This window comes from Macrobrachium nipponense, chromosome 24, assembly GCF_015104395.2.
Source record: "Macrobrachium nipponense isolate FS-2020 chromosome 24, ASM1510439v2, whole genome shotgun sequence".
In the NCBI taxonomy this organism is placed as follows: Eukaryota; Metazoa; Arthropoda; class Malacostraca; order Decapoda; family Palaemonidae; genus Macrobrachium; species Macrobrachium nipponense.
The window spans coordinates 68,133,526-68,147,064 of record NC_061091.1 but is presented as its reverse complement, the minus strand read 5'-3'; the positions used below and the strand labels follow the sequence as shown (position 1 = coordinate 68,147,064).

Genomic DNA, 13,539 nt, shown 5'->3' with positions numbered 1-13,539 from the left:
CAGCGACCCACTTCTGGACCCTAATCATTGTCATTTTGAGGAAATGCCCATAGAAAGAGGAGAAAATAACTTTGATGAAGATTGCCATGACCCATAACTGGATCCTGATCTTAGTCATGGATGGAACTTTTTTTAGAAAGAGGAGACAATAACTTTGGTGAAGAATGCCAGTGACCCACAACTGGACCCTGGATTTTGTAATTTTGAGGAACTTGCCCTTAGACAGAAGAGACAATAACTTTAAGAATGCCAGTGACCCACAACTGGACCCTGATCTTTGTCATAGTGAGGAACTTTTCCATAGAAGTGACCCATAACTCGACACTAAACTTGTCTATAGAATGGAACTTGTCCCTAGAAAGGAAGTTTGTTATAGTAAGGAACTTGTGATGAAAGAGGAGACAATAACTTTGGTGATGAATGCCAGTGACCCACAACTGGACCCTGATCTTGGTCATAGGGAGGAAATTGCCCCTAGAACTAGAAAAAGGTGGCAATAATTTTGGTGAAGAATTTTGGTGACCCACAATTGGACCTTGATCTAGGTCATTGAGAGAAACTTTTCCTTAGAGAGATGAAACAACAACTTCATTCAAGAATGCCAGTGACACAACTGGACCCTGATCTTGGTCATGGGGAGGAACTTCTCCAAAGAAAGAGATGACAATAACTTGAAGAATCCCAGTGACCCACAATTGGCCTATGATCTTGGTTATAGGAAGGAACTTGTCCCTAGAAAGGGGAGACAATAATTCCGGTGAAGAATTCCAGTGACTCGACTCAAGCCTGAACTTGGTCTTTGGCCTTTGCCCTAAATTTTGTATTCTGTTTTATTATTCATGAGAGTAAAATTGGGAAAAAATTGAAATCCAAAATCTGAAATACTGTTTCTGATAAATGTGTATTAGTGCCATTACCACCTAAGTTGAAAATCTCAATGTCTATTCATGAGAAGCACCATCATAGTCTCTTTCCATCTTACTTTCCACCCTCTCCTAACAGTTGGCTTATATTGCAACTGTGAGGTTTTCCTCCTGTTAAACTGTTAAAACCTTTTTACGGTCAAATTCAGTTGCATCGCCCAATGACCCTATAGGTTCCAGCACTTGGTCCTTGGCCTAATTTTTATATTCTGTTCTATTATTCATGAGAAAGTAGTGCTGGATGAAAATTGAGATCCAAAAAGGAGAATACAATATCTGCTGAATGTGTACTATTATTACGTACTATTACCTCCTAAGGTTGAAATATTGTAAAATGCCCCATTTCTGTTTAAAGAATGTTATTTTACAGTAATAAAAGAAGTGGGTCTAGTTTGGCATATCTGAAGATATCAGATCATTTTTAAAGACCTTTCAGTTTACAAAATGTTGTTTAGTTAACAAATAAGAGACACATAAAAAATGTGATTTGTAAGTTTATTAACCCTTTAACGCTGATTGGACGTATTAAACGTCTATATAAATTGTCTGTTGGGTGCCGATTGGATGTATGGTACGTCGATATAAATTTTTTTTTTTAAATTCTCGGAAAAATAGTTATAGGCCTACTAGGCAAAAACTTTTGAATCCCGCACCTTGGTGGATGCTGGGAGCTCGCGGATCAAGGCGTTGTTTTGTTTACAATCGTTACGCAGGCGCGCAAGCGAGAATTTCTTTCTTATCGCACTAAAAAGTATCAGCGACACATTTCAGAAATTTAGTCACTTTGACATAATTTTTGCACCATTTTAAATTAGCCATTACAATGAGTATTATACATGAAAATGTGTGCAATTTCATGTAGAATACAACAAAAAACAACTCATGGTTGTAGCTTTTATCAGTTTTGAGATATTTTCATATAAATAACGATAAGTGCCAAAATTTCAACCTTCGGTCAACTTTGACTCTACCGAAATGGTCGAAAAACGCAATTGTAAGCTAAAACTCTTATATTCTAGTAATATTCAGTCATTTACCTTCATTTTGCAACAAATTGGAAGTCTCTAGCACAATATTTTGATTTATGGTGAATTTATGAAAAAAACTATTTCCTTACATCCGCGCGTTAACTTCCGAAAAAATAAAAAATTTTCGTCCGATTGACGTAATGTTTGCACCATTTTAAATTAGCCGTTACATAAAGTGTTATATAGGGAAATGTGCACAATTTCATGTAGAATACAACAAAAAATAACCCATGGTTGTAGCTTTTATCAGTTTTGAAATAATTTCCTATAAATAACAGTAAGTGCCTAAATATCAACCTTCGGTCAACTTTGACTCGACCGAAATGGTCAAAAAGCGCAATTGTAAGCTAAAACTCGTATATTCTAATAATATTAAATCATTTACCTTTATTTTGCAACAAATTGGAAGTCTCTAGCACAATATTTCTATTTATGGTGAATTTATGGAAAAAAAAAAAATAATTTCCTTACGCCCGCGCGGTAACTTCCGAAAAAATCATAAATGTTTTCGTCCGATTTTCGTAATGTTTGCACCATTTTAAATTAACCGTTACATAAAGTTTTATATATGAAAATGTGTGCAATTTCATGTAGGATACAACAAAAAACAACCTATGGTTGTAGCTTTTATCAGTTTTGAAATATTTTCATAACGATAGAAAAAATTCGTCCTTTGGTCAATTTTAACTCGACCGAAATGATCGAAAACTGCAATTGTAAGCTACATCACTTACAGTCTAGTAATATGCAATCAATTACCTTCATTTTGCAACAAATTGGAAGTGTCTAGCACAATATTTCGATTTATGGTGAATTTTTGAAAACCGCTTTTTTTTACGTCCGCGCGTTACGAATTCATGCATCATTTTGTGATAATATTTTCTGTGTTGCCTTGATCATTGTACAATGTGTTATATACCAAAATGATTGCAATTTAGTGTACAGTACAACGGAAAATAATTAACACTTTAGCTTTAACCGTTTTGCTCACAGCGCGATTTGAATACAATTATATACGAAAGTTTGTTTTTGCGCTATCATATATCCCATTATTTATATATGATAATGATTTTTTTTTTTTTCATTTCTGATGGTTGCATACTAGACTTCACGCAGTGACAAAAAAGGAGCCAAAAATGAACTCTTAATCTTGAAAACTAAGCGTGCTGTGATTTCTTAAAAAAAAAAAAAAAAAAAAAAAAAAAATTCCGCTTCGGCACTCACTCCCAGACCCCGCCGGCATACGGGAGACGATTTTTATTATACCCCTTCGGCGTTAAAGGGTTAAGTTCCTTGCTTAAGGCCTGCTTAATGCCAAATTTTTAGGAAATATCAAATTTTTTGTTAAGTTTTCAGTTTTATATAGAAATAAACATATCCTGAAATATTAAGAACAATTTTGTTCATCGCTTGTACAGCACTGTGAATGACAAATTGTAAAAATACATGTTAAAAAAAAATCAAAACTGTTACAAAGATACTTGTCGCCCATTAACATATCCCATTCTCTTTAGCAGTAGTGTCATTGAGAAAACTGGTTATACTAGTAGGGATATAGGGATAACTAGCTCGAGATGTCCTTATTCTCTTGGGATGCTCTTGAAAGTCCAAAAATGCTCTTTTGCTGTATTCTCAAAACTTTTTGTTTTTAAATTAAATGCCTTCCCAAGAAGACCGAACCAAATTCAATGACACTTACAGAGCTAAGTATAAATATATATAAGTATTTATTTTGTCCATTTTTTTCTTTTTTTTTTTTAACTAAAAAAAATAACCTGGAGGTTGAATTCCTAAATTTCCCCATGAGATAGTTTTCTTTATTAGTTGTAGAATAAGTGGTAAATATTTGAAGCAAATTCCAACAGTCATAAGGTAGAAACAGTCATTTACTTTATAGTAATATGGTCTTATGCTGTAGATGCTCCCTTCAACTATATAGTTTGCCTGACGGAAGGGTGGTGAAATCTTGAGAGCTAAAATGAAACTCTTCCAACTGAAAAGTATAGTGTAAGCAGTCTTCAGAAGAGAAAAACATAGCTCTTATAGAAAAAGTAACAAACAAAAGATATTAATTTTGATACCTCTTAAATTGAATGTTAAAATAGTTTGGCTACCAGGATACTGATTGCCTGCATGATATACATTAATGAGGAATTTGTTCATGTGATTTAGATTAAGCCAGCCTAGGGTTGCCACCCTTTCTGTAAAATGCAGATTCGTTTTTTATTGAAGAGAGAGAGATTGGTTTCTGTATTGAACCAATACAGAAAGCCATTTGTTCTGAATTTGGCTGTATGAACATCATTATTGTAAAATTACATGAGCATATTTTTTTTGTCAATCTTGCAGCACTGAAGGAATTAAATAAACTTTATGGTATACATATATTATTTTGTCTGTCACAGCATATCTTTTACTAGTTTTGAATTTCTATAGACTTATCGTTTCACTGATAACTGACAACTTGAGAAGTGATCTTACTGTCCTCATCAAATATGAAACATGTCTTCCTCACCCTTATGTTAGATGCACATAGCCTCAGAATGCTCCAGAAATAGGACGTACTTAAAAGATTATTTGGGGGCAGCCTCACAGTGCCAAATCCCCCCAGCTCAAAGGGCTCGCTCCGCTTGCCATAACTTTCTCTCCTTATACAACTCTGTTCTATATTTTTCTGAGCTCAAAGTGGCAACCCTAAGCTTGCCTTTTGCTGGCATGTGCTCTTCCTCTAGGACAACTCATAACCAAAGGCCTGAGAGGTTGTTAGTCGGTCTCTGTGGAATGTCATTTGTGCACTGAATAATGGTGTTTTTGCCTCCGCTGCCAGGTGAATATTTGCCAGATAATTCTTGCCAAATACTTTTATATGCATTTTATCTGGAAAACTAAGGAAACTGGTGCAATATTTTGTGTGGTTGTATGCCTTCATACTTCCCTGGGACAATATGGAATTTTCAGCTAATCCATCGTAATACCCTAATAGTTAGGGAGTGTTTTGGAGCCAAGGACATAACCACTGTTTATCTCCTCTAGCCAAAAGTCAGGAGTGGTTGTAGATTCTATTCCCTTGTAGATTAGCCAATGAATCTCAGGCTGAAAGCCAGCAATTACTTTTCAGCAGGTTTCACGTGAGTCTGTAGACATGGGCTTTATGCTTGGAGATTATCCAGCAGTATCTCGGATGAGTATCAGATGCAGGAGAAAGGGGCCCTTGAAATGAAATAGGTAAAATGGTTATTTGGCCATGCAGCAAGTCAACAGTCATTGCTACCAGGCTAACAGGAACTGATTAATCCAGTCAGTACCTTTCAGTAGGTATTTGACATTGTGCTTTACCTTAGACAGCGAAGAGTCCTACAGTCAAGACAATAAGGGCTTGAGGTCCACTGTATCTCAAGTAGGTTTATCTTATAATTTTGAGCTGGGAGTAATTAGGGAAACCACAGGGGCTCCAAGATTGGAACCTCTAACAATCCTAATAGTATAGTTTTATCTGTTGGAACAAGCTCCTTGTCCCTCTTGTTTTCTCATGGCATTGCATTGTCAAAAAAATTAGTCACACTATTTATAGGTCTTCCTTTTTGTAGTGGACTTGATCAAGAAAATCCAAATGCCAGAAAAGAGAGATCTTTATAGTGTCCTTCACCACTCCATCACTGCACATGCCCAAAGAAATTCCAGCTGCAATAGCAAGATAGATAAATGTTCTTAATCATATGCTTGGAGAAGTAAATGTCACAAATATGTAATTATATAATTTAAGACCTGAAAATAAAAAGGTGACAGTTTTAATTTACAAAATACTTTGCAAATTAAATATACATGTTTTTTTGCCTAAATGTTACTGAAAACATTCTTGAAGTTTGAAAAAAAGTTATTCATATATTGAAGATCATCCTCTGTTGTAGGCATTACTCCCAAACAGTTTTGAAAACTTTTTCAGTTTGTCATTGTGATAGATTGGGCTAACACATTATACATGTACTAAAATTACTTTTACACTTTTTTACCATATGATGATACAATCCTGAATTAGAGGAACTGTATGAATACGTATATTCAGATTGAAACTGATAAATGATGCAAAATGTCATTTGTTCCAACATGTATACAAAGCTATGGTTTCATTTATGGATTAATCTGCTCTAACCTAACTTTGCCTGTAATTGAATTGTCTGAAAAACAAAATCATATCGCTTTACCTTGGTCGTGGGGTGTGACCTGGGTTGACCTGCCTTCTGCTATTGTGATTGCAGCATCCTTCAGGGCTGCAATAAATGATGGTCACTGATGCTTTTATCTCTTTCTATCAGCAAAATCTCATAAAAAATCATAGTTCTTCATTAAGGTTGGGCCATTGATAACTTGATTGTGCCTGTGCTTATAAAAAGTAGTTTGATAGTGTTCATATTGTCTCAAACTGATGGATCTTACAATTTTCACTTAATAGTCTGGGGCTTAGGCAACTTGATTTTGTCTCTGACTTTTCTGGTTTTGTGAAACCTTTCAATATTCAAAATTATGTTCACAAAAACCCTTTGACTCCCTTAAATTGTTTAAGTTTTCAAGGAAGAAAGAATGCATTCACTTTATCATGTAAAGAACTATCATGTGTAAAGTGTTTTGGTGATATGTACATATTAGTGTTTTCATCTATTTTGGTGAAGGGGTTTGTCAGCAAGGTAAACCCTCATTACTATATAAATTGGAATGTTGAGCTTGTGATTGTAGTAATTCGCTTCAGATTTGTACAGTTTATTTAGCCAATGCTTCAGATAAATTACATTTATCCTTTTATCTTCAGGAGATGAATTACTAATTGCAATTTGAATTTCATGTACCAACCCGTGATAAATAAATCTTTACATTAAAATACAGGTTTTGGGAAAACAAAAAAATGTTAATTTTCAAGTTTTTTTATTTCATGGTTATGTTTACCTTTAATGAGACCGTCGATGCCATAAGATGCCGTTGTAAAGTAACTGACTGTTTCTGCCATATAATTGGAAGGGATTTGCTTCAAATTTTTGCCAAAACCTCTACGACTAATAAAGAAAATCTCTCTTTTTGAAATTTAGAAATTCAACTTCTAAGTTTGTTTTGCAGTAGAAACAATCATGTCATCACTTTTCAAAAATAATAAGCAAAAATAAGAGTTGCACAGAAAAGAAATTTTACTGAACAAAATAAAAGATAGTTACTCTAACTCAGCAAAAGTTTCATTGAATTTGTTTCAGCAAAAGTTTCATTGAATTTGTTTGTCTTCTTGGAAAAGTAGGCTTTTAGTTTTGAAAAATTAATATTATTTATGCAACTTACCAAGTAATTACATAGCTATAGTTTCACTATCCATTGGCAGCTAGAAATTTGAAAATTTGCAGTAGCACTTATTTTGGTTGGGTAGGCGACCACCCCACCCACTACTGAGGTAGAGAGGAACCAACCCAGGAAAGCAAATCAGTTGTTTTTGCCAGCTGATGACCGTAACAGTGGTTAGCAGCAGCGGAATTTTGAGTTTGGGAAGATTGGCATTTGGTGATGTACTCTTACCTTTGGTGGCCATTTCGTCATTGATTAATTACTACCAGGAATCTAGTATTACGAATTTGACTTGGTTTTGTCTCAATTAAACTTGCACTGTTTACATTAGTAGCCAGTGATGTCTGATACTAGTACTCAAAGTATTAGGTATTGCTGTAATACTAGGCCACTTAATATTTATGATCTGCATTCCATTTGCACTAGTTGTCGGGGTTAGATTTGTTCGCCTCAATTAACTTGTCACAAATGTGTGAATTAGGAGGGTAAGGTATGGAATACTTTAAAGACTTGTATGAATAATCTTGAAAGAGATAGAGAGAAGAAAGTGGCTTATAAGGGCTAGTGGTAGGAAGCCCTTAGCTAGTCAGGGAGACGTTGATATATGTATTTATTCTTCTGTTACACCTGTTCCCTTGTCTCAAGTTGTACAACCTGATCCTAACCCTGGCTCCCTCGCACCTGAACCTGATCCCGTTACCAGCCTCAAATCGCTAGTAGATATGAAATTTCCTATGATGTTGTAGGTCACAGAACATTGAGAGTTTCAAAGTTCTCATGGACATATAGGTAAAGGTGATGAAAGTGCAAGTGGTTGCACATCCCACTGATTCTTCTAAGCAAAGGTCCCTGGCATACTCCCCCCTAAACCTGGGAGAAGTCATACTGGTATCCCAAGGGAGGTCAGTGGGGTCTGCCCACGGGTAGTCTTCTCTCGTTCAATCCTGTTGTCGTATCCCAGATCTTGACAGAGCGCTACTGGAAAGGCATCTCTAAGGAGGTATCTTGTCTTTCCTGGAGTGTGTCTAGCCCTGAGGAATTGATGCCTAGGTGTCAATGGTACTTTCCGGATGAATCTTGTTCTTTGAAAAGATGAGCAAGGACTGATTCGCACTCTCCTGTTCTTTCTAAGAAGGCTTGTGATCTTCCTGCAGACCATTGCCCATCTTGTAGTTTCTGGGACAGTCCCGAGAGATTCTCCCCAAGTGTTCCTTATATGGAAGGACAGTCTGTGCCAGGAAAGCTTCCTTCATCCAGAAGTTCTTCCTCCTCTAGAAAATCTTCCCTAGAATGATCCAGTGTCGCACCAATGGGTGTTCCTACACCAAGGACAGTATCTGAGCATCCGTTGGTGCCGGGTACTCCTCCTGCCCTTCGTTGGTCAGCTGTACTTTCGTTGACCCTTCTATGATGGACATCCAGCAGAAGCTAGGTAGTATTTTGGTTTGTTTAAAAAAAAACCCAGTGCCTGCTCACTCCCATTCAACTTGTCTCCTGTCTGTTTGGAGGAAAAAGAGTAGGAAGTAGAAAAGGAAACTCCTACAGTGTATTCTTCTTTACTTAGCTATTTGTTAGGGAATTTCAAGTTTCTTTTCGCCAGCCGTTCCAGCTTCCCGGGCTTCTACTTACCAGATGGATAGTCAGGTAGAGAGGGACTCTAAACTTCTGAAGTTGGTATTTTCCTTGTCAGCCAAGAAGGCCTTTGAAAGAAATGGAAGTGAGACTTTCGGAGAAGGGACAATTAACTTTGGTTTCCCTCCTTCAAAGCTGTCTGCTAGGGGGTATCATTCATACTTGACAGGGGAAGCTCTTTCCCTGAGAGATTGTCTCCTCCCCGGGGGAACCCGGGGGAATTTCTTTAGCCTTATCAACTCTACCGGGAGGTCTGCTTTCAATACTGCCAAAATTATGTTTTTGACTTCTGAGCTAGATCATCTTCTGAGAAACACTTAACATGTTTTTGAAGTAATGAGCTTCTGGGGCTGGTCTGAAGGAGCTTAGCTCGTAAAAGTAAGGAGTGGACAGTGAACCTCCTGTAAGTGGGGTGTGCGTACAAGACAAACACCCCACCACCCCCATATAACTGTTATCGGCACCTTGCAATGTGGCTACACCTAATAGGTGGGAAGATTTCTCTATGCCTCGGTGACTGGTTTGTTTGCTTAAAAAAAAAAAAAAAAAAAAAAAAAAAAAAAAAAAAAAAGTTGAAATGTATGGAGGACCTGAAGAAAACCCTTGCCTTAGCCCCAAGTCCTAGGCCTTGTAATAAATTTAGGAAAATCTTAATTATTCTCTTGTCAAGCGATAGCATATTAGGGGATGAGGATCAACTCTCTAACTACTTAGGTTTTTCCCTCTCCCAAAAGGATCGACTCATGCCTTCGAAGATAAGTTTCTCTCCCGTCAGCCTTGCTTGGCGAAGGAACTTGCACCCATAGAACAATTTGTGACTGGGGCAGTTGCTCATGTGAAACTTGCAATTTTTTCTCAGAATTAAATGGAATCGGAAGAAGCACGCAGATTTGTTCCTTTTCCCAGTGGTGGAATTCAAGATTACGACTTTCAGAAAGGAAATTCCTTTCCTCTGAGCCCCGACCTAGTGTTTTATTTAAACGCCCCAGACCTAGGTTAGGAAGCTCTCCTGGGAGACAGGGAAGTTGTAGGAGTTTGGAATGTGGAACAAAAGAGCTGGCACATAAATGTAATGGAATTGGTAGCCATCCATAGGGGATTAAAAGCCATCTCAACAGAGATTCGCAACAAAGTAATAACAGTCGACTCTGACAACACAACTGCTCCATAATGGCCGACTCACGAATGGTTTCCAGATCTCTTGAAATTACTCAGACTTCCCAAGTCTCTCCACAAAAAACCAGTCCGCTCAGTCAACCCCACTTCAGACGGTATCACCAAGGACAGTCCACTCTTGCTCTGACTGCATTCAGACTGTCAGGAGACTCCTGCAAGCGAAAAGCTTTTCAAGCCCAGCTGCAAAAGTTATTGCACAATGCAGAAGGCAGTCATCCTGTAATGTTTATCAAGCAAAGTGGGCAGTCTGTCAGATCCTTGAGGGCATTGTCTACATACTTAATGGATATGGGGCTATGCTGACTTCTATTTTTAAGCATAGAGGAGTTGACCTTTTGACCAACAAAGGTCTATCAGATCTCATAATATCTTTTGACATGACAAAGCAATAGAGTAAAGTTTTATCTTGTAACCTAGATGTGGTTCTTAATGGCTTTCAGTGCCACATTTTGAGCCTCTTAATTCTTTATTTTTCAGAGATCTCACAAGAAAATGTTAATTTCTGGTAGTTTTATCCACTGCCAAAAAAGTGAAGTGCATGCAATAGATAAAAAGGTCGGTTTTTCCCAGGTTAATGCAGTATGTTCATTTACTCAATGTTTCTTAGCAAAAAATGAGTTACCTTCCAAATCATGGCCTTGTTCTTTCATGAATAAAACCTTTAAGACTTGATAGGCCTAGAAGAAGAGGAGAGGACCTTAATGTTCATTCAGAGCCTTAAAGTATTATCATTTTCATACGAAGATGCGTGTTAATTCTGATCACCTGTGGTATTCTGTTAAAAACCCTTCAATACCTCTTGCCAAGACTGCCTTGCCTTTTGTCTGAGGAACCTCATAGCGGAAGCTCACTCGCAAATTAATGAATCAGACCTTAATGCTGTGAGAGTGAAAGCTCATGAAGTGGGAGCTGTTGCTACTTCACTCTCTTTTCAATGCAACCTCTCTCTGACACACACTTTTCAATGCAACCTCTCTCTGACATAAATAGTTCATGCTACATATTGGAAATGCAAGTAAGTTTTTGCTTCCCGTTACTTGCCCAATATTGAGACAATTTATGAGAATTGCGCTACCTTAGGTTAGTTTTAGAGGTTGGCACAGTGGTGGGTGAGGGTGCATACGAAGTCTCTTCTTCCTAACCTTTGTTCTCTTCACCTTGATGAAGGGCGCCTTGGTGACGTGGTCAGTATGACGTTGGTATGCCACCTCGGGGCTGTGAGTTCAATTCTCGGCCATTCCTTTGACGAGTGATAGATGTGTATTTCTGGTGATAGAAGTTCACTCTTGACATGGTTTGGAAGTGACGTAAAGCCGTTGGTCCCGTTGCTGAATAACCATTGGTTCTATGCAATGTAAAAACACCATACAAACAAACAAGCAACAAGCTTGATGAAAGTTGTCACAAGGGAAGGGGGTTTGGGGGGGGGGCACTAATTACTTGGAGTACCCACCAGTCCTTTTAATGGTTGGTTGTTAGGTTTTGAATATTTGTTGTTGGTAACTATATTCACACTGGTATTTTCAGCAACTATATTTATTCTGGTATTTTCAATGTGTGTTGGTACTGAACCCTTGGCAGGGGCATTTTGTGTATCCTTGCTTTTCATTAGCGGCTGTGGATCCCGCTTTAGTAGATGATGTCTGGCTATACTGCCATGTCTACAAGTTAAGATGACGACCATCCAGAGGCAGTAATTATCTTTTGCGGTGCTCTTAACAGGTAAGGGACCAACAAGTGTTTTAACTAAATGCTAGCAATATTTTGTATTTGTTCATCTCATTCCTTGTATGAATTGAATCCTTGTGTATTAGTGTCCCACCTCCTTTAATTTGAGATTCAGCTATGTAATTACTTGGGAAGTTGCATACTTACTTAAAAATTTTATATTTATAAAGTAAGATTTTATGCATACTTGCCAAGTAATTTACATAATCTAAGCCCTCCCTCCTTCCCTCACCTGGAAATAAAGGACATAAACAAGTGCTGATGGATCGTGAAACTATAGCTACATATATAATTACTTGGTTAGTATACATAAAATCTCGTTTGGTCATAAAAATATGTTATGAGAAAATGGCAAAACAAAACAATTTCAGGACTTTCAAGATCATGAGAGAATCAGGACATTGAGTGAGTTATCCCTATATCATTATAACTTTTCTATAACACAATTTTTTACTTATTTTTTGTACAGGCTTTTTTTACAATTTGTCCTCCACAGTGCCACACAAGGGATGAACAAAATTGTCCATGAACCAGTCCAAACATTAATTTAGCAATAACATTTCAAGATACCTGTTTATTTTCATTCAAAACAGTGTAGTACTTATAACTCAAACCTTATTCTATCTAGGATTATTCATACAGACTTACAAGTTTATTTTGTTTTATTTATTTTGTTCTTGTTGTTCTTGTTCTTGTTCACTGCCATAGAAGCGATGAACAGAATTGTCCAGGAACCAATCTAAACATTTCTTTAGCTATATCATTTCAAGGTATATTTAAATAAAGTCCAAAACAGTGTATACAGTGGACCCCCTCGTATTCGCGTTCTCCAGATTCGCGGACTCACACATTCGCGGATTTCTCTCGGGAACGTTTCCCTGCATTACTCGCGGAAAATTCCCGCATTCGCAGTATTTTTCTATGATAAATATCCACAAATTCCTGGTTTTTTATGAATCTCATCATAAATGCACTTTTTGTGATAAAACTATTAAAAAAAACCATGTAGGAAAAATTTTAGTGGTTTTACTTGAGTTGTAAACTAACAAATAGGCTGTTTTAGCATTTTTATAGGCGGTTCCAAACATTACGTGGATTCTAAACTATTCATAGGGGGGGTGTCTGGTACGCATCCCCCTGCCGAATACGGGGGGACCACTGTACATAACTAGATCCTATCCAGATTTATTCATACATGTTTTTTAAGTCTTTTTACAGTTAATGGTTTACGCAGTGCCATTCAGGATATCTTTATTTAGACAAAAAAGTGAAAACTGGATACAGGCAGACCTTGGTTTTCGCCAGACTCTTAATGGTGCAATGGTTTTATGACGCTTGTCTACCACATAAAAATCGGCGGTTTATGGCGCCATGACATACCTGATAGAGGCACCATTAACCAAAACTTGGCTCCATAAGGGTTAATGGCAGTTTTTCCTTATCAGCACCCTACCGAGAGCAGAACCCCACTGATAACCGGAGGCAGTCATCAGTTATTGGTGGGGTTCTGTTCCCAACGGCTTGACAATAACCAAAGATCGTTGGTAATAGTGCCAATAACCGGGAATCAGCACTGAAGATTCAGTTATTGTTGTCACTAGACAAGCACCATAAATCAGATCGCTTATAACCAAGGCTGCTGATTACCAGTGACTGCCTGTAATAACTAAATTTGGCAGTTGGTGCACCCCTTGAGGTTTTGTGTTGATTTGGTAATTGGCCTGAAATTGTTT

At 37.4% G+C, this 13,539-nt stretch overlaps 1 protein-coding gene across 1 annotated transcript in view; it reads left to right on the top strand.

Moving 5' to 3' along the window:
* Positions 1–13,539, top strand: part of LOC135205748 (ankyrin repeat domain-containing protein 17-like) — a 136,399-nt gene that overhangs the window by 30,290 nt on the left and 92,570 nt on the right.